Raw genomic sequence first — 20,765 nt, 5'->3', positions numbered from 1 at the left:
GCTGTGTGTGTGAGGTGCTGTGTGTGGGGGTGCTGTGTGTGGGGGTGCTGTGTGTGTGAGGTGCTGTGTGTGTGAGTAGGGTTGCCACCTTTCCCTCAGAAAAATACCGGTCGTGGGTGTGGCTATGTGGGGGTGGAGCTAAAAAAAAGGGGGCCGGATCGATTGCACAGAGGACGAGGGATCAGGGGTTTAAGAAATGTCATGGGGGATGGGGGGGGGTAAAGAAATGTCATGGGGGATGGGGGTAAATAAATGGCATGGGGGATGGGGGGGTAAAGAAATGGCATGGGGGATGGGGGGGGGTAAAGAAATGGCATGGGGGATGGGGGGGGGTAAAGTAATGGCATGGGGGATGGGGGGGTAAAGAAATGGCATGGGGGATGGGGGGGTAAAGAAATGGCATTGGGGATGGGGGGGGTAAAGAAATGGCATGGGGGATGGGGGTGGGGTAAAGAAATGGCATGGGGGATGGGGGTGGGGTAAAGAAATGGCATGGGGGTGGGGGGGTAAAGAAATGGCATGGGGGATGGGGGGGTAAAGAAATGGCATGGGGGATGGGGGAGTAAAGAAATGGCATGGGGGATGGGGAGGGTAAAGAAATGGCATGAGGGATGAGGGGTTAAAGAAATGGCATGGGGGATGGGGAGGGTAAAGAAATGGCATGGGGGATGAGGGGGGGTAAAGAAATGGCACAGGGGATGGGATGGATGCAATATATATGCACCAAAAAATTACATTTAGAGAATAAAACTTAAAATTGTAAATAACATTTAACAACAGGCAATAAATTTAAGGGGATACCCAGCAAATACAAATATAATATAAATACATTTGACAACCTCACCAAATAGTACAAATGCAAACATTGTAACAGCTCCTCTGTATACACACTACCAACAACAAAAAATAGGATGAAAAAATCATCAAAACCAAATCGATACCGGTAAAGCCCTCATATAGCTCTGTAGGTGGAAAACTGAAAATGTTGTACTGAATAAAGCCACTATACACAGACCAGTATACTATAAAGGATCTGTACACAATATAAGTGATTATATACAGGACCATATGGCGGTAGATATCAGCTGTACACAGGATGTATATACCATATAAGTGATTATATACAGGACCATATGGCGGTAGATATCAGCTGTACACAGGATTTGTATACCATATAAGTGATTATATACAGGACCATATGGCGGTAGATATCAGCTGTACACAGGATGTATATACCATATAAGTGATTACAGTTACATTTTGGGACTCACAATTACGTCTTTTCTGATCAGCGGCGTCCTCTTTCCTTTTCTTCTCTGTCCGGATAAGACCGCCATGTGGATCTCTTAACATCTGCAGGAAAAACATGTCAGACTCTGCATATATTCAGTGCCCTCCTCTCCTCTACACAATCTTCCCATCTATAGGCCCACAAAGTGTAATAATGCCCTCCTTGGTGTCCTGCACAGTAAAAGGGAAGGTAGGTAGCCAGGTAAATAGGTAACTAGGTAGGTAGATCAGGAAGCCAGATATGTAGGTAGGTGACAAGCCAGGTAGGTAGGGGGCTAGCTAGGTAGTTAGGCAGCCATGTATGAAGGCCAGGTACATAGTTAGATAGCCTGGTATTTAGGTAATTAGTTAGGCATCCAGGTATAAAGTTAGGTAGCCCCCCCAATAAGTATAGGTAGTTACACCCCCCCCGTTCCCTATAGGCAGAGTCACCCCCTTTTCCCCATAGGTATAGGCAGTTACCCCCCCCCTCTCTTCCCCATAGGTATAGGCAGTTACCCCCCCCCCCTCTTCCCCATAGGTATAGGCAGTTACCCACCCCCCTCTTCCCCATAGGTATAGGCAGTTACCCCCCCCCCCCCTCTTCCCCATAAGTATAGGCAGTTACCCCCCCCCCCTTTCACCATAGATATAGGCAGTTACCCCCCCCCCCCTCTTCACCATAGGTATAGGCAGTTACCCCTCCTCTTCCCCATAGGAATAGGAAGTTACCCCCCCCCCTCTTCCCCATAGGTATAGGCAGTTACCCCCCCTCTTCCCCATAGGTATAGGAAGTTACCCCCCCCCCTCTTCCCCATAGGTATAGGCAGTTACCCCCCCCCTCTTCCCCATAGGTATAGGCAGTTACCCCCCCCCCCCCTCTTCCCCATAGGTATAGGCAGTTACCCCCCCCTCTTCCCCATAGGTATAGGCAGTTACCCCCACCCCCCCTCTTCCCCATAGGTATAGGCAGTTACCCCCACCCCCCCTCTTCCCCATAGGTATAGGCAGTTACCCCCCCCCTCTTCCCCATAGGTATAGGCAGTTACCCCCCCCCCCTCTTCCCCATAGGTATAGGCAGTTACCCCAACCCCCCCCCCTCTTCCCCATAGGTATAGGCAGTTACCCCCCCCCCCCTCTTCCCCATAGGTATAGGCAGTTACCCCCCCCTCTTCCCCATAGGTATAGGCAGTTACCCCCCCCCCCCTCTTCCCCATAGGTATAGGCAGTTACCCCCCCCCTCTTCCCCATAGGTATAGGCAGTTACCCCCCCCCTCTTCCCCATAGGTATAGGCAGTTACCCCCCCCCCTCTTCCCCATAGGTATAGGCAGTTACACCCCCCCCCCTCCTCCTCTTCCCTAGACAGAGAAACACACACACAAACACTGACACACACACACTGGCTGACAGACACACAAACACTGACTGACAGACACACGAACACAGACACACACATAGTAACAGACACACTTACCTACTACCACAGCACCTTTCCAGTCTCCTCTCAGTCTCGGCGAGTGACGTGATGTCCTGCGCGGGTCTGCGGAGTGACGTCACTTCCGCAACGTCCCTCCGCAGATCCGGCCGCACAGCATTGCATAGGTTTTGCATAAGTTTTAGACTGGGACTGGGAGACAGGGACAGCCTCAGAGTCAGAGAGGGTGCTGTGCTGAGCAGTATGGTGCGGGCGTGCGGCCCGCACTCCCGCTCAGCGGTGTCGGCACCGAACAGAACAGGAGTTTTTTTTTTTTTCAGGTTAGTGTGATGAGAGTGAATGAAAAATACCGGCCATTGCATGGCCGGTATTTTTCATCCAAACTTACCGCCACAGCCCGGAATCTGAATGAAAATACCGGCTGTGCCGGTAAAATACCCGCAGGGTGGCAACCCTATGTGTGAGGTGCTGTGTGTGTGAGGTGCTGTGTGTGTGAGGTGCTGTGTGTGTGGTGCTGTGTGTGTGTGAGGTGCTGTGTGTGTGGGGTGCTGTGTGTGTGAGGTGCTGTGTGTGGGGGTGCTGTGTGTGTGAGGTGCTGTGTGTGTGAGGTGCTGTGTGTGTGTGAGGTGCTGTACGTGAGGTGCTGTGTGTGAGGTGCTGTGTGTGTGAGGTGCTGTGTGTGTAAGGTGGTGTGTGTGTGAGGTGCTGTGTGTGTGAGGTGCTGTGTGTGGGGGTGCTGTGTGTGTGTGTGTGTGTGTGAGGTGCTGTGTGTGTGAGGGTGCTGTGTGTGTGTGTGTGTGAGGTGCTGTGTGTGTGAGGTGCTGTGTGTGTAAGGTGGTGTGTGTGTGAGGTGCTGTGTGTGTGAGGTGCTGTGTGTGGGGGTGCTGTGTGTGTGTGTGTGTGAGGTGCTGTGTGTGTGAGGGTGCTGTGTGTGTGTGTGAGGTGCTGTGTGTGTGAGGTGCTGTGTGTGTGAGGTGCTGTGTGTGTGTGAGGTGCTGTGTGTGTGGGGTGCTGTGTGCGCGAGGTGCTGTGTGCGCGGTGCTGTGTGCGCGAGGTGCTGTGTGCGCGAGGTGCTGTGTGCGCGAGGTGCTGTGTGTGTGGGGGTGCTGTGTGTGTGAGGTTGGTGTGTGTGTGTGGGGGGGGGCTGTGTGTGCGTGTTTTAGGGGTGCTGTGTGTGTTTGAGGGGTGCTATGGGTGAAAATGTTATTTCAGCTACCGGGTTGAATGCTAGGTCGGTGCCGTAGTAGTATTTAGTATATTTGCTGGTAGAAGAGCATGGACTGCAGAGAACAGGCTGTGTCCCGTGTATCAGAACAAAGGAAAAAAGAAAGTTGCCTCTTTAAAGGTGCTTGTAGTATTAAAACATCAAACCTTTAATCTGTATACATTGAAAATAGAAAAAGGTGGACATCAATCATAAAAGAGAAGTGAAACTCCAACACGTTTTGAGCAAAATGTAGCTCTTAATCACGGCTATATGTAGCCCAAAACGCACTGGAGGTTCACTTTTCTTTTATGATGTCACCTTTTTCTATTTTTTATGTATACAGATTAAAGGTTTAATGGTTTAATACTACATGCACCGTTATCCTTGGAAGAGCTGGAGGAAACTTTCTTTTTTCTTTTGTTCTGATTCATAATACATATATACATACGTCATACATGCATACACACATCATACATGCATAACCTACACACATATATATTATATTATATATATATATATTATATATACACACACATACATACACAATTCATAAATACATACTATATGCATACAAACGTCATACATATATAATACATGCATACATCATACATAGATAATGCATGCATCATACATACATACATATGCACACCATACATAATACATACACAAATCCATAATATATACATATACACATCATACATAAATACATCATACATACATAACATACAGTACATACATAACATATATATATGGTATGTATGTACTGTATGTATGATGTGTGTATGTATGATGTATTTATGTATGATGTGCATGTATATATAATGGATTTGTGTATGTATTATGTATGGTGTGCATATGTATGTATTATGTATGTATTATATATGTATGATGTTTGTATTTATGCATTATGTGTTTATATATACATATATATATGTATATATATTATACATACATAATGCATAAATACAAACATCATACATATATAATACATACATACATAATATACACATGCGCACATCATACATATATAATACATATATACATAATATACACATGCACACATCATACATAATACAGCATACATCCATAATACATACATAATACACACCATACATACATATTACACACACCATACATACATATTACACACACCATACATACATATTAAGCACACCATACATACATATTACACACACCATACATACATATAATACAAACCATACATACATATTACACACATCATACATACATACATAATACACACCATACATACATATTACACACACCATACATACATATTACACATACCATACATACATATTACACACATCATACATAATACACACCATACATACATACATAATACACACCATACATACATACATAATACACACCATACACACATATTACACACACCGTACATACATATTACACACACCATACATACATATAATACACACCATACATACATATTACACACATCATACATACATATTACACACATCATACATAATACACACCATACATACATATTACACACACCATACATACATAATACACACATCCCACCCCCCTCCCGTCCTCGGTCTGTGCACTTTTCTCACCTGCGGCAGCCATGTTGGGGTCAGAGGCCGGGCACGTCCAATCCCATCTGCTGCACAATTTGCCCCATCGCCCACTTCTTCCTCATGCCGAGGAATGGACACTCGGTGCCAGGAGTTGCAGCCAGGATCATCCCAGGAGGTGGAAGCAGACGTGCGCAGCTGCGGGGCAGCCCCTGCGTCTGCAGTTAGCGCAGCAGTGTGCGCGGCCGGGGAAGGGGGAGGAGCGGCCCGGAGGAAGGGGAAAAGAGTGGCCCAGAGGAAGGGGGGATAGAGCGGCCGGAGGACGGGGGGGATAGAGCGGCCGGAGGACGGGGGATAGAGCGGCCGGAGGACGGGGGATAGAGCGGCCGGAGCCGCAAATAAAAAAACAATGCATTTTTAAACATCTGGTGTGCCCTGAAAGTCTTTCAGGGCACACCGGATGTTTAAAAATGCATTTTTTTTTTTAAATTAGTGGCTCTGGCCGCTCTATCCCCCGTCCTCCGGCTGGAGATGTCGGGGATGTCCGGTGGGGCTGGGGTTTAGTAGTGAGGGAAAAAAAAAAGTCCTGCAGCAGCGGGCTGCGGCCGCGGTGATTAGGATGTGCCTGTGCACACCCGGCACACCCCGTGCGCACGCCTATGCATTCATCCATGTTCTCCATGTCCTAGCTCTTGTTAGAGAAATTCTGTTATTTACCGTATTTATCGGCATATAACATATACATTTTTAGCCTAAAGTCTATGTGCGTGTTATACGCCGATACACCCCCAGGAAAGGCAGGGGGAGAGAGGCCGTCGCTGCCTGCTTCTCTCCCCCTGCCTTTCCTGGGGTCTAGAGCCCTGTTGCCGCCGCTTCTCTCCCCCTGGCTATCGGCGCCGCTGCCCGTTCTGTCCCCCTGACTATCGGTGCCGGCACCCCATTGCCGGCACCGATAGCCAGGGGGAGAGAAGCGGCGCCGACAGTCAGGGGGAGAGAATGGGCAGCGGCACCCATTGCCGGCGCCGCTGCCCCGTTGCCTCCCCCCATCCCCGGTGGCATAATTACCTGTTGCCGGGGTCGGGTCCGCGCTGCTGCAGGCCTCCGGCGTGCGTCCCCTGCGTCGTTGCTATACGCTGCACGGCGCGGCGCATGACGTCAGTCAGCCCTGGGCTGAATTCTCGTACAACACAAATAATTCTGAATCTTCCTCCAAATGTCAATTTTTTGGTGGTGTACGGCCGTCATCCGCTTCCCTCCTCCCCATTTCCACTTCATCTGGAGTTCCTGCCGTAGATTAATTGACACAGGACTTCTCCTCTATCTGGAAGTAAACTTGAAAGTCGCTCCTACTGGCCTCATCTCGCATGAAGAGACATGCTGATGAAAAGAGAAGAATTCCTCCTGTCTTTGCCCCCGGTGACAAAGTGTTTCCGTGTCCCTCGGTCCTCGGTACCTCGGGCCATTTAAAATCAAAAATCAAATCAATTCTGTCTCCTACAAGCTTCATCTTCCCTCTTCTCTTCGTATTTCCAACTCTTTCCCTGTTTCTCTCCTTAAACCTCTCATACATAACTGTTATTCTCCCAAAGTCACTGTTCCCGCTTCTGTTTCTGGCTCCTCTGAGGTCTTCTCTGTCAACGAAATCCTCGCCTCCAAGGTAAAAAAAAAATGTTAATTGATTGGGAGGATTGTGGTCCTGAAGAGAGGTCCTGGGAGCCAGAGGCCAATATTTTAGACAAGGAGCTTCTCCTAAAAATTCCTTAGTTCCAAAAAGAGGGGGAGATCTAAGGGGGGGGGGTACTGTAACGCCGAGCGCTCCGGGTCCCTCTCCTCCCCCGGAGCGCTCGCGGCATTCATCTCCTGTTTGCAGCGCCCCGGTCAGACTCGCTGACCGGGAGCGCTGCTCTGATTCCCCCGGCAGGGATGCGATCCGCGCGGCGGGACGTGCCTGCCCGTGGGTCGCATCCCGTTCTGTTCACCTGCCCCGTCCTCCATCTGCTCAGTCCCGGCACGCGCGGTCCCGCTCTCTAGGGTGCGCGTGCGCCAGGTCTCTCAGATTTAAGGGGCCAGTGCACCATTAATTGGTGCCTGGCCCAATCTGTTCCAATCACTCCCCAACACATATATACCCACTTCCCCTTCCTTTCCTCACCAGATCTTGTTGCCCTTGTGCCCTGAGAAAGCGTTTAGTGTGTATCCCTAGCCTGTGTATCCAGACCCCTTGCTGTTGCCCCTGACTACGAACCTTGCCGCCTGCCTGACCTTTTGCTACGTCTGACCTTGCCTTAGCCTTATCCTTGTGTACTGCTTCAGTCTCAGCTGTCAGTAGCTCGAGTCGCTATGAGGGGATACGACCTGGGAGTTACCGCTGCAGCAAGTCCCTCCCGCCTTGCGGCGGGCTCTGGTGAAAACCAGTAACTCCTTAGAACCGGTACGGCCCACGTCATCGCCTCACTGACACAGAGGATCCACTACCCGTATCCTCCCCGCATACCAGTCTGGATTCTGACACTGTGAGAGTGAAAGCTGTGGTTGGTTGCTGTGGAAAAATCACTCCGAGTTTTTCTCTCACAGTTTGATAAATTAGGGCTTAAAAGTTTTGGAAGCCTAGACAGATATATGACAGGTGCTATATGCCTCCTTGCCGTAACAGCTATTTAACAGTGTCAGCAGTTAGGAATTTAAATTTCAACTGATAGATTCTCTTTAACCCGTTCAGGACGCAGGGCATATGGGTATACTCTTGTGTCCTTATACATAAGGACGCAGGTTCAGACCGATTGGACCAATCGTGGTGAAACCATGATGTCCTGAACAGCTGAGAGGACAGCGGGAGGGCCCTTTCCTGCCTCCTCGCCATCAGAATGGTGCTCTGAAGCTCCTAGCAAGCCATGGAAGGCTGGAGCAGCAGAGCACCAATAACACTGATCAATGCTATGCTAGGGCATGGTATAGCCCCTTATGGAGAATAAAAAAAAAAAAGTAAAAAAAATAAATAAAAAAAATAAAAAGTTTATAAATTTGAATAAGCCCCTCCACTAATAAAACTTTGAATCGTCCCCATTTCGTGATTTTTTAATAAAATATTGCAATTAAAAATAAACTTAAACATATGTGGCATCACTCCATGCGTAGATGTCCAGACTATCAAAATATAGGGTTAGTTAAACTGCACGGTTGATGGTGTACACGTAAAAAAATACCAAAGTACAAAATTGTGCATTTTTGGTCACTTTATATACCATAAAAAAATTCTATAAAAAGCTGTTAAAAAATCCCATCAAAACAAAAAAGGTATCAATAAAAGCTAAAAATCACAGAACAAAAAATAAGCTCTCATATAGCCCCGTATGTGGAACAATAAAAAAGTTAGATGATGATGACAATTTTAAACATACTAATTTTGGTGCATGTAGTTATAATTTTTTTTTAGGTAGTAAAAAAAATAAAACCTACATAAATTGTGTATCCTTGTAACCATATGGACCTACAAAAGAAAGATAAGGTGTAGTTTTTACCAAAAAAGTGCCCTATGTAGAAATGGAAGCTCCCAAAAGTTACAAAATGGCATTTTTTTTATTTAACCACACAAATTTTTTTTTTTTGTTTTGTCACGGATTATAAGTGATGTCATTGCAAAGTATGATTGGTTACACAAAATATGCCCTTATATGGATCTCTAGGTGCAAAATATAAAGCGTAATGATTTTTAGATAAAGAGGAGGAAAAAACTAAAGTGCAAAAACGAAAAAAATGACTAGTGATTTTGAAAATTGACACTAGAATAGTTTACCAAGAGGCCGTTGTCCCTTCTAAATATAACTCTACAGTACATTAGAAGACGGGGCTTGCCACTCCATCTTCATAGCACCAGTCGTCAGCACGAGATCCACTGTAATGAGATTCTACAAATTCTCACACTGGAGATGGGTACTATGGAGCAGAAGCAGGAAGACATTTTTCCAATGTGGATTTTTAAATGTGTGTGTGGAAAACAACGAAGTGGCACTGCTGAAGAAAGTTCTAATGCTATATGATATTTATCACTTATATTCTGTATAATAGATGTCCCACTAATTTCTATAAGTGAGGAATAATCGGAGTATAAAACTATTCCCACTGAACCTTTAACCCCTTAACGACCATGGACGTAAACGTACTTCCCGCACCAGGACGTACATTTACGTCCTGTGTATGACCGCGAGCATCGGAACGGTGCTCGCGTCATACACGGCAGGTTCCGGCTGCTAGCAGCAGCCGGGGACCCGCCGGTAATGGACGACATCCGCAATCGTGCGGATGTCTGCCATTAACCCCTCAGATGCCGTGATCAATACAGATCAAGGCATCTGTGGCAGTGCGATACTTTGAATGGATGATCGGATCGCCCGCAGCGCTGCCGCAGCGATCCGATTATCCTGCATAGCGGCCGGAGGTTCGCTCACCTGGCTCCGGCCGTCTCCCGGGGTCTTCTGCTCTGGTCTGAGATTGAGCAGACCAGAGCAGAAGATCACCGATAATACTGATCTGTGCTATGTCCTTTGCATAGCACTGAACAGTATTAGCAATCAAATGATTGCTATAGATAGTCCCCTATGGGGACATAAAAAGTGTCAAAAAAAAGTTGAAAAATGTACAAATAAAAAGTTTAAAAAAGTGAAAAATCCCCTCCCCCAATAAAAAATTTTAATTGTCCGTTTTTCCTTTTTACCCGCAAAAAGCGTAAACATTTTTTTTTATAAACATATTTGGTATCGCCGCATGCGTAAATGTCCAAAATATCAAAATATAATAATCCCGTACGGTGAATGACGTAAACGTAAAAAAAAAAAAAAGTCCAAAAATGCAGCTTTTTTTGTCACATTTTATTTAAAAAAATAAAAAAATAAATAATCTAAAAGTTTTATACATGCAAATGTGGTATCGATAAAAGGTACAGATGACGGCGCAAAAAATTAGCCCTCATACTGCCCTATATACGGAAAAATGAAAAAGTTATAGGTGGTCAAATTTGGGCGATTTTAGATTACTGATTTTGTACAAAAAGTTAAAAAAAATTTTAAGTGGTACAAAAATATAAAAGTATCTAGCCATGGGTATCATTTTAATCGTATTGACCCACAGAATAAAGAACACATGTCATTTTTACCGTAAAGTGTACAATGTGAAAACAAAACCCTCCAAAATGTGCAAAATTGTAGTTTTCATTTAAATTTCCTCCCTAAGAAACATTTTATTTGGGTTCGCCATACATTTTATGGTAAAATGAGAGGTTTCATTACAAAGTACAATTGGTCACGCAAAAAACAAGGCCTTATATGGGTCTGTAGATGGAAATATAAAAGAGTTATGGATTTTAGAGGGCGAGGAGGAAAAAACGAAAACGCAAAAAGAAAATTGGCCTGGTCCAGGGGTTAAACCAGGGAAGCCACAGGATGCAATACTACTAATGACCGGACAATGTTGCTAAGTTGGTGATTCTACATCAGAAGTGTTCTCTCTATAAAGAAGAATAGAGGAGAATTGAGCTATAGAGGAAACACCACATCCGTGGCACTAAAGGTAACAGTTATCCTTCTTTATTCTACATTCACAACATTGCAGGCTACAGTGACCCTCTGTTGCTCCACATCCATGGTACTGTACAGCAATCTTTCCTGACTTTTCACATGTGCAAAAGAGCAGGAGCTGAAAGAGAACATAAATAGCGATCCCCTTTACACCAGTCTTTAACTTCCTGACTGCCCGAAAGCAGCGGCGTACAACTTAAGCTATATGATAGTATCGGTGGGACCTGTGAATATTACAGCGCATAGTGCTCAAACTTATCTAGAACGTAACTGGTATAAGACTATGAGCGCACTCTCACAACTCTCTGAAACTTGCAATTTGCGGAAGATCTCTGATCTGTGCTGTTACTATTGTGTATTTTAAAGGGGTACTCCGGAGGTCAACGTTTCATTTCTATTCTTGTTGTTTAGCCTATTCTATTTCCTACTCTTTTTATCTCCCACTTTGTTTTCCTATCTTTGCTTCTATTTCCTGTTTCTTGCTGTGCTGAAAACTACAAATCCCAGCATGCTACAGGCCTTGCTGGTTTGGGGCGGCTCCTTTTTTTTGTTTGTTTGTTGGTTCCGCCCTTTACCCACCCTACTATTTTCCCGGGTCAGCCCCCTTATACACTGCACACTAATATAATCAGCCTTGGTTGGGATACACTGTCATACACACACAAAAGGGACTACAACTCCCAGCATGTGTCATTCAGGAGTCTTCAGTCTGTGGTATAACACCAGCATGCTGCCTCTGTAGTCTCCTGGGGGTTGTAGTTCACCACACCTCTGTAGGGCATACACCAGTGTTTCCCAACCAGGGTGCCTCCAGGTGTTGCAAAACTACAACTCCCAGCATGCCCTGACAGCCTTTGGGCATGCCAGGAGTTGTAGTTTGCAACAGCTGGAGGCACAATGGTTGGGAAACACTGGTGTAACATGATGTGTATGCTGAATAGGCTAGAACAGATAGGCTAGAACAGTGTTTCCCAACCAGTGTGCCTATAGAAGTCGCAAATCCACAACTCCCAGCATGCCCAATGTCTGTCAGGGCATGCTGGGAGTTGTAGTTTTGCAACAGCTTGGAGGCACACTGGTTTGTAAACACTAGCATACACACACACACACACACACAACAGGGACTACAACTCCCAGCATGTGTCATTCAGGAGTCCCCCTCCCCCTTCACATATAGGGGGAGATTTATCAAAACCTGTGCAGAGGAAAACTTGCCCAGTTGCCCATAGCAACCAATCAGCTTGCTGCTTTCATTTTTATGAAGGCCTGTGAAAAATGAAAGAAGCAATCTGATTGGTTGCTATGGGCAACTGGGCAAGTTTTCCTCTGCACAGGTTTTGATAAATCTCCCCCATAGAGATCATTCCCAGTATGAGATTTATTCCCCTGCAGTCCATACATCCCCGGCCCGTGCACCTTCTCATCCTCCCCTTCAGATAACACTTATCTTCTCTGTGAGGTCCTTCTCCTGTGCAGACCTGCTTCCTTAGAATACAGAGCAGGGGGGAGGGGGAAGTGAGGAGCTGTGTACTCAGCTGGATGAGGGGGCGTGGATTATTCCTCTCATGCACAAAGAAAAAAAAAGCTGTGACATCTTGTCCCCAATAGACTCAGGACTGTGGACAACAGTAAAAGAAAACCTTCTGAACTACAGAACTTCCTGCCCAACGAACAGGTAAGAAAAACACACACATGCTGCCAAAGCATATGACACATGTATATTGCAAAAAAACAAAACTTACAAAGAAGATGCCATATAATCAAAAAAATTTACCACCGGAGTACCCCTTTAACTGTGATGTCACCATTGTGCATTCTCATAATCCCTCCCCCTCTCCAGCAGGCACTAGTCTGGCCTGGCTGAATGACGGCACAAGTGCTATAGAAGTGCTGTACTGACTACTACAGTACAGTAAACATTCGACATACAATAACAACTGACTTCATTTGGGGCTTGTCTTTAGTAATTAGGAGACATCAGCTCATGCTTAAACTGGGTTGGATCATTGGTGCAGGCTTTTGCCTATAAATAACACCTTTCACATCTGAATAAAGTTTGTACTGCCCAGTACCCCACTCCCTGTTAATAAGACCCATAGCCTTTGAAAGTTTGTGTTTTTGCCTTGTGATGAGCTGGCATAATGGCATGTTGTAGTGTACTGTTAGTTGCAGCAACCCTCAGAGTTTGTGAGGCCCGAAGTGTAACTCACCACACTTTAAGGTGAAGCGGTTTTCCCAGGCCAGGCGCTAGCCAATAAAGACACCAGATGCAAGGTTACGTAAAACCTCTGAAGTCTTTACTGAAGAAAGCTGCAGGCAGATTTTATCCAAACGTTTATTTATCAGATTTCAATAAAAACAACAGCACAATAATGATAATAAGAACAAGGAACAACAAGGGTAGGGGAAGCGATGGGGGGGGGGGGGGGGGGAGCAAAAGAAAATAATAAGGACATGGGGAAAGACAATAGGTCACAAGGTACACCAAAATACACAACATTATAGTGCACAACATAGAATGGGGGAAGTTAACGGGTATGCACCACAAGTTAAAAAGGACATTTGGTGAGACATAGGTAAAAATCGTAATGAGGATCTGCGCAGGTGATCCACATCGCCCTAAGATGCCACTATACCATCAGATTCCCGGGAGTTCCTCCAATAGTCCCATCTTATAAGGAATTGTAGCTCACGCCCAGTACGGTTGGCTATAAGATTTTCCATGGAGCAAGAGTATTCCACTCTTGCCCTCACCTCAGGAACATCCGGAACCTCCCTGGATTTCCAGAGAGCTGCTATGGAAGTCCGCGCAGCAGAAAAAATATGAAAAAGAATGGTTTGGGAATCCGCAGGTAAGTCCTTTAAATTGAGTGCGAGGTAAAATTGTGGAGATAAATGCGTATATGGAATCCCAGAAAGAGGCAATCAAAGGACAGGTCCACCACACATGTAAAAACGAGCCAACTTGATCACCACACCTCCAACATGTAGGGTTAACAGTGTTGTAAATATGAGACAAACGTTCGGGGGTATAATACCACCTGTATAGCATTTTACGGGCAGACTCTAGGTGAGTGCTACATTTAGAAAGGTGTAGTGGTATACTATAGAGATCATGCCACTGCTCTGCATTAATAGAGATACCCAGATCACGCTCCCAGGCAGCTTGGAATGAGAACGACTCTGGTGCCAAGGAGGACTGTAAAGCTTTATAGGAGATCGATATTCCGCCCTTGGCACCAGAGTGTTGGCGGAAAAAGGCATCATACGGTCTAGGAGTTAACTCAGAAGGCCACTTATGGTATGAAATAAAATGACGTAGCTGCAAAAATTTAAAAAAGTCCCCAGCTGGTATGTCGTACTTAGACCTAATAAATTCAAATGTGCCTAGGGAGCCCTGGGGCGAGACATCACCCAAACATGTAACCCCACTATCGATCCAATTTGAGAAGGAAGTATGCGGGAGGAGAAGAGATAGAACAGAGAACGGAGTAGACTGGAAGGAGACAAGGGAGAGCAACTTAGAGGACAGAATGAAGAGCCACATATGCAGAGAAGCGGAGACTGTGGGACTAAGAGTGTCCACAGTCTTACGGGTAATCGCCACCGACCACAAGAGGTATTGAAGAGAGGGTACACCCACAATCTCTCTCTCCATAGCCAACCAGCGGGCATCTGAATCCCCCCTCCACCACTGCTGTAAATAGACCAAATGAGCCGCTTTATAGTAGTTAAGCAGATCTGGACATCCCAAGCCCCCCATATGTGTAGGTAGAAACAGTAATCTAGCTGAAACTCTCGCCCTAGACCCCTGCCAGATAAACCTCATCAGAAGGGATTGAAGTCTCTTAATAGAGGAGAGGGGGAACCTGACAGGTAAAGTGCGAAATAGATAAAGGATAGAAGGCAAGAGGAACATCTTAGCCACAGCAATGCGGCCGCACCAGGAAAGAGGAAAGCGAGAATATGCTTTAGTGTCTCGGGCCAGCTGTGTGGAAAGGGAGGAGAGGTTAGAGGAGACCAAGTCAGAAGGAGAGGGAGTAAGAAAGATACCCAGATAGGTAATACCAGTAGAAGCCCAATTAAAAGAGAACCATTGGGAGAGGGACAGAAAAGAAGGTGCATTCAGCTGAAGATGGAGAACAGTCGATTTCGACACATTAAGTTTGTACATGCTAGCAGCACTGAAGTCGGCTATGAGGGACATTACACGGGGTAAAGAGGTGGAAGGGTGAGTCAGTGCGATCAGGACGTCTTCGGCAAAGAGACTTATTTTATGGGTATCAGACCCAACCTCAACACCTGGGATTAAGGGATGGCATCGGACATGTTCGGCAAAAGGTTCCATCACAAGGGTGAATAAAACAGGAGAGAGGGGACACCCCTGTTGGGTGCCGTTAGTGATGGCAAACGGGGAGGACAGGGCACCCGACGTAAAAACCCTCGCGGATGGCGATGAATAGAGGGCCATGATTGCAGCAATAGCAGGGCAGGGGAAGCCAAATTTGGACAGTGCAGCTCTCAAGTATCCCCAGTGGACCCGGTCGAACACCTTCTCCGCATCCAACGAGAGGAGCAGAGAAGGCGCCCGACCGCGGTGAGCAGCTGCCAAGATATTCAGCACCCTCCTAGTGCCATCCGAGGCCTGCCGTCCCTTCACAAAGCCGACTTGGTCAGCATGCACCAGAGACGGAAGGATGTTTGCTATGCGTATTGCCCACAATTTGGAGTATAATTTAAGGTCCGTATTGAGGAGCGAGATTGGGCGAAAATTAGCAGGTTCAGTGGGAGACTTTCCGGGTTTAGGGAGTGTCACTATTGTGGCGTCCAACATTTCCGACGGGATCGATCCCGTAGAAGCTATAAAATTAAAGACAGTGGTGAGGTGGGGGGCAATAATTGGGCCATGCGTTTTATAAAGCTCGTTAATCAATCCATCAGGGCCCGGAGCCTTGGCACCTTTCAACGTCCCGATCGCACCAAGCACCTCCGGAAGAGTGAAGGGGAGAGACAAAGCGGACAGATCAGAATCAGAGAGGGAGGGCAAGGAGACTGAGTCAAGAAAGGAAGCAATAGAGGTAGGGGTAGGAAGGCAGTTGGGTTCAGAAGTGGAAAGGTTGTACAGCGTGGTATAGTAAGAAGCAAAGGCATCAGAGATGCCCTGAGGATCAAACACCCTGGTGCCCGTAGGCAATTGCAGATAGGCTATACGACTTCTCGCTTCCTGTACCTTAACCTGTCTAGCGAGGACCCTGCCTGGCTTGTTGGCACACCAATAAGAATTACATTTAAGGCGACGCAGCGCCAAATCATACTTGTATAAATCCAACTTGTGTAGTTCACCAGTCAGGACTGATATACGTACAGTGAGGTCAGGAGTAGAAGCTAACTTATTTTTCCTATGTAGATCTGCAGGCTCCAATTGCATAGACAATCGTTTCTCCCTCGTCTGTCGCCTGTGGTGGGCCGCTTCGCTTAAAAGAGACCCTCTAATTGTGGCCTTGAATGCACACCACATCGTGGCGGCGTTGGACACCGACCCATTATTAGTAGCAAAAAAAGATGATATATCCTCGGCTAGGCGGGGCTTGTATGTGGGATGGGAAATTACATATGGGCTGGCACGCCACAAGGAGGCACGCGGGGATGAGAATGTCTCCTGTAGAGTAATGGAAAATTTGGGCGTGGTCTGACCAGGATATAGTGTGAATATGCGATTTGGAGACTGAGTTGAGAAGTGGGCGACTAATGAGGAAAAAATCTATTCTGGTATAGACCAAATGGGGATGGGAGAAATAGGTAAAGTCCCGGCTGCTAGGATGTTGTATCCGCCATATATCAAATAAAGCTTCACGGGACAGGGTATTAAAAATGGGAGTGGGTTCAGGATGAGGGACAAGGGAAGTGGAATCCATTGACGGCCAGAGGGCAGCGTTAAAGTCGCCCACCACAATTAGATGAGACGCAGGGTTGGAGCTTGCAACTCTGTTCAATACGTGCCGGACAAAAGCGTGTTGTTGTCTATTGGGAGCGTACACTACCACAAGGGTGTGCGGCACCAAGTTAAGGGAACAATGCACAATAAGATAGCTGCCACCGCTATCCGCCACCACCTCCATGTCAGAAACAGCAATAGTATTTTTAATGGCCAGGGCTACCCCCCTTTTCTTCTGCGCCGCATGGGCGAAATAAATGTGCGGGAAGCGCTTATTATGCAATCTCACGGAATCCAATTCCGACAAGTGTGTCTCTTGGAGGCACAGTATGTCGGCACCCAACCTATTCGACTCTGCCCAAAGTAATGAGCGTTTAAAGGGCGAGTTCAAACCTCTAACATTGAGGGAAACAATTTGAATGACCATTACAGAGGCGGAGGGGCGGACCGCGGTGGCAGCTGATTAACAGTCAATAGTACAGTGATGCAAACATTGTGACAGTCAGAGAGCTTATACATCATTTGTAGTGCAGGTGTACCTAATGGAGAACACATATAGAAACAAATAACAACAGGGTAAAACTGGGGAAAAATAAAAAAAGAACAAGTAATAGCAGGTAACCATAGCGACCCCTGAAGAGGGCCAACATCGGGGAGGTATGGAGAGAGGAACAAAACCATACCTAATTAAACATGAGCCTATCCGGCATTAAATATGACATCCTTATAGAGATTAACATAGCATCACTTGGTTTTACGTTTACCCTAGTGGACCACCGACCAGTCATCTGAGACCTTTTGTAAAGGGAGATTGGAACCGGGAGAACCTCTCTCGGTCGGCTCAGGGGGAGAAAGATTCCAGGCACGGCAGCACTCAATAAGCGCCTCCGGGGTGGAGACCACATGCTTTGAACCACCATAGGTAACGATAATCTTCGTGGGGAAACCCCACTTGTAGGGTACACCATGGGCCCGGAGAAGGGAAGTGCCAGCCGCGTATTCCAGACACTTCGCCAAGGTGGCGGCAGACAGATCCGCAAAGACAGCCAGCTTGGAAAACCTCTCCGGCAAGTTGGTAGGGGTGCGGGCAGCCAACATCAGGCGCTCCTTAATGTGGAAAAAAATGTACCCTCATGCTAACATCCCTGGGGGAGGTTGCAGGAATCGACTTCGGCTTGGGGAGACGATGAACCCTGTCCAGGAGTAAGTCCTGTGCTGAGGCAGATGGAAGGAGGGCAGCAAAAAAGTCAGTGACAAAGCCAGCAAGATCTTCAGTTTTAACGTCTTCAGGAATCCCCCTTATACGGAGGTTATTCCTGCGGGAACGATCCTCCATGTCAGCAAGTTTGGCCTTTAGGGCCATCATCTCATCTTCCAGGGCAGTAACGTTGTCCACCACCGAGTTATGTGCAGAAGTCAGCTCACCCATCTTGTTCTCCACATGAGCAGTTCGGGTCCCGAGCGCCTGGAGTTCTTGGTGAATGCTGTTCACTGCTGAGCGTATCTCACTGCGTATGGTGGCTGAGAGGTCAGCAGCAACCGCCAGCAAGGCCGCCTCCGTCAGGGCGGGAGAGGCGCTCCAGGGGACCAGCCCGCTTCTAGCCCTAGAGTGCGGTGAGGGAACGGCCGTGGCCAGCGTTGAGGAGGCCGGAGGCATCTGCGGAGATGAGGCTGATGGTCCGGAGCCGCTCGACAGCTGGGGAGACTGACCTCCCGGTGAAGCAGACCCGCTGGAAGCAGGAGAGTTAGGGTGGCTGCTAGCTTCAAGCGCCCCAGCAGCAGGCAGGCCGCCGGCGCCATCTTGGAAGTCCACCGCTGGAAAGAACTATGTGAGTTTTAACGGGCTTTTCTTGCTTTTTTTCGCCCTAGGCATCTCTCACCAGTCTCCGGAGCAGATAGCCACGCAAGTGCAAGAAGTATATGTAGGATGTAGCCGGTTTGTGCCGCTATAGAGCCGGAGACAGACGGAGCTCACTTATCAAGCGTCCTCCGCCATGCGCATCCAGGCCACGCCCCCAGGCAGATGTTATTACCACAGCAATACAGTCTTATAACAGCAGGGCAGAACAGAGAGTTGCAAATGAAGTCAGTAGTGATATGGTTGGATAGGCTGTGACTTGTTGTATTCTCCACTTTCTCACAATTTGACCGGACTTAGTCACTTTAGACTTTGGCTTTAGACTTTCAAAGAAAACTGACACTGAGTTGAAATTAGCTTTCCGCAAGGCTTGGACTTAGACTTGTGGACTGGAGCTGCCTGAGCTTGCTTTCTACTCTCATTCCTGACATGTGCTATGGGGCTCCTGTAAGCTCTTTTGCTACTTCTCCCCGCAGCTTAGGGCTTGGGCTTGGCCTATGTGGCGGAACAACTGTAGGTAGTGTGGTAACCCGGTACCGTATTACATACCGTACCTTGGTAGAGGTCCCCAAAGTCAGAGTTCCTAGGAATGTTGGGGTCCCTCTTTTCTAGTTAGCCCCTCGTCACCCCTCAGTTAGTTAATATTCATCTAAATATAAATATGTATATTTAAATGCCTACCTATTAGCGTTGCAGGACCTTAGGTCATGTGACTCGTTGTTCAGAACTCTATGGTTTGTTGAAGGACCTTTGGTGGTTCTTGTGTCAGGTGTTCACCCACAATGCAATGTAACGGTGAGTGACAGCAGTGTGGACCAATCCAAAACCGCTCAGCCCCTGCCCATGTAAGGGAGCTGCAGCCATTAATCTTTCTCTTGGGTTGCTGACATTGGATGAGGTAGGACCTCCGCAATTTACAATGACGATTACTAGGCCTAAGCCTTGCAGCCTCAGCCTACGCTAAAGACTGTGAGTTCTTATCATTCCCCGCTATCTCCGCAAGATCACTGGACCTAAACCTACCCCTAAATCCAGCGGATCTATGCTACAAAATCCTCCTAAACTAAAGAGAACTTACAAGGTCCCAACCACCTGCAAATCGCTGCTTCAGCTGTATATAGACTCTGTTATCTGGACTGTTGTTACTGCTACATGTTACAGAATATCTTCAGTAAAGTTTCTACAAGTTTTCAGCTAAGCACTGGTAGTGGACAATCCATTATTCTGCACTCACCTATTGCTCTTGGGAAGGGTGGCGATAGGCCCAGCATTACCTCAGCATTTAACCCTCACCCTGGCGTCACGAGTGATAAGGGTTAATAAACCCCTGATAGCTGATCAGCAACACCCCAGCTACCCTACACCCCCCGAGGCATACCACAGTAGTTTGTGGCTCCCTTGCAGAACTTGGACTTTCTCCTCAGACTCCACCACGACCCCTCTCCTCACTTTCCGCTCTCTCTCATTACTAGAGGAATTCCTCCCCACCTAGAAGGACAAACTATATATGACTCCTCTGCAGGTCTCTTTCAAGATTACAACAGTCCTTTTAATAACACATTATTGGTACAAAGGCATGAATAGCATAAATCAATAAAGAATCACTACAATCACACACAATATTTTCCCTGGAGATGCGGGCCAGAACAGACCCCTGAGGCAACAGCTACCTGACAGTGTAGGGTAGATGTAGGGCAGGCAGTACAGTGTTGGGCAGGCAGTGTAAAGCATTTCAGTACGGGGACACCACACCCTTACCTATAAATAAAGAAACACTCCAGGATTTGTTTGCTTTAATTCCAATTAAGGGTTACCTTTTTATTAGTCTCTACTAGTGATGTCGCCAACATAAATTTTTGGTTCGCGAACGGCGACGCGAACTTCCGCAAATGTTTGCGAACCGGGCAAACCGCCATTGACTTCAA

The 20,765-nt window shown here is 46.9% G+C and overlaps 1 long non-coding RNA gene across 2 annotated transcripts in view; it reads left to right on the top strand.

Moving 5' to 3' along the window:
* The first annotated feature begins 12,399 nt into the window (after positions 1-12,399).
* LOC130360693 (uncharacterized) overlaps positions 12,400-20,765 on the top strand; it is a 109,817-nt gene continuing 101,451 nt past the window's right edge. For both annotated transcript variants that reach the window (XR_008890763.1, XR_008890762.1), the window contains exon 1: positions 12,400-12,722. This is a non-coding gene — a long non-coding RNA (uncharacterized LOC130360693). The remainder of the gene's footprint in view (positions 12,723-20,765) is intronic.

This window comes from Hyla sarda, chromosome 3 (genome assembly GCF_029499605.1).
Source record: "Hyla sarda isolate aHylSar1 chromosome 3, aHylSar1.hap1, whole genome shotgun sequence".
Lineage (NCBI taxonomy): Eukaryota > Metazoa > Chordata > Amphibia > Anura > Hylidae > Hyla > Hyla sarda.
Note: the sequence above shows the minus strand (reverse complement) of the source record. Positions and strands in the feature narration are given on the sequence as shown.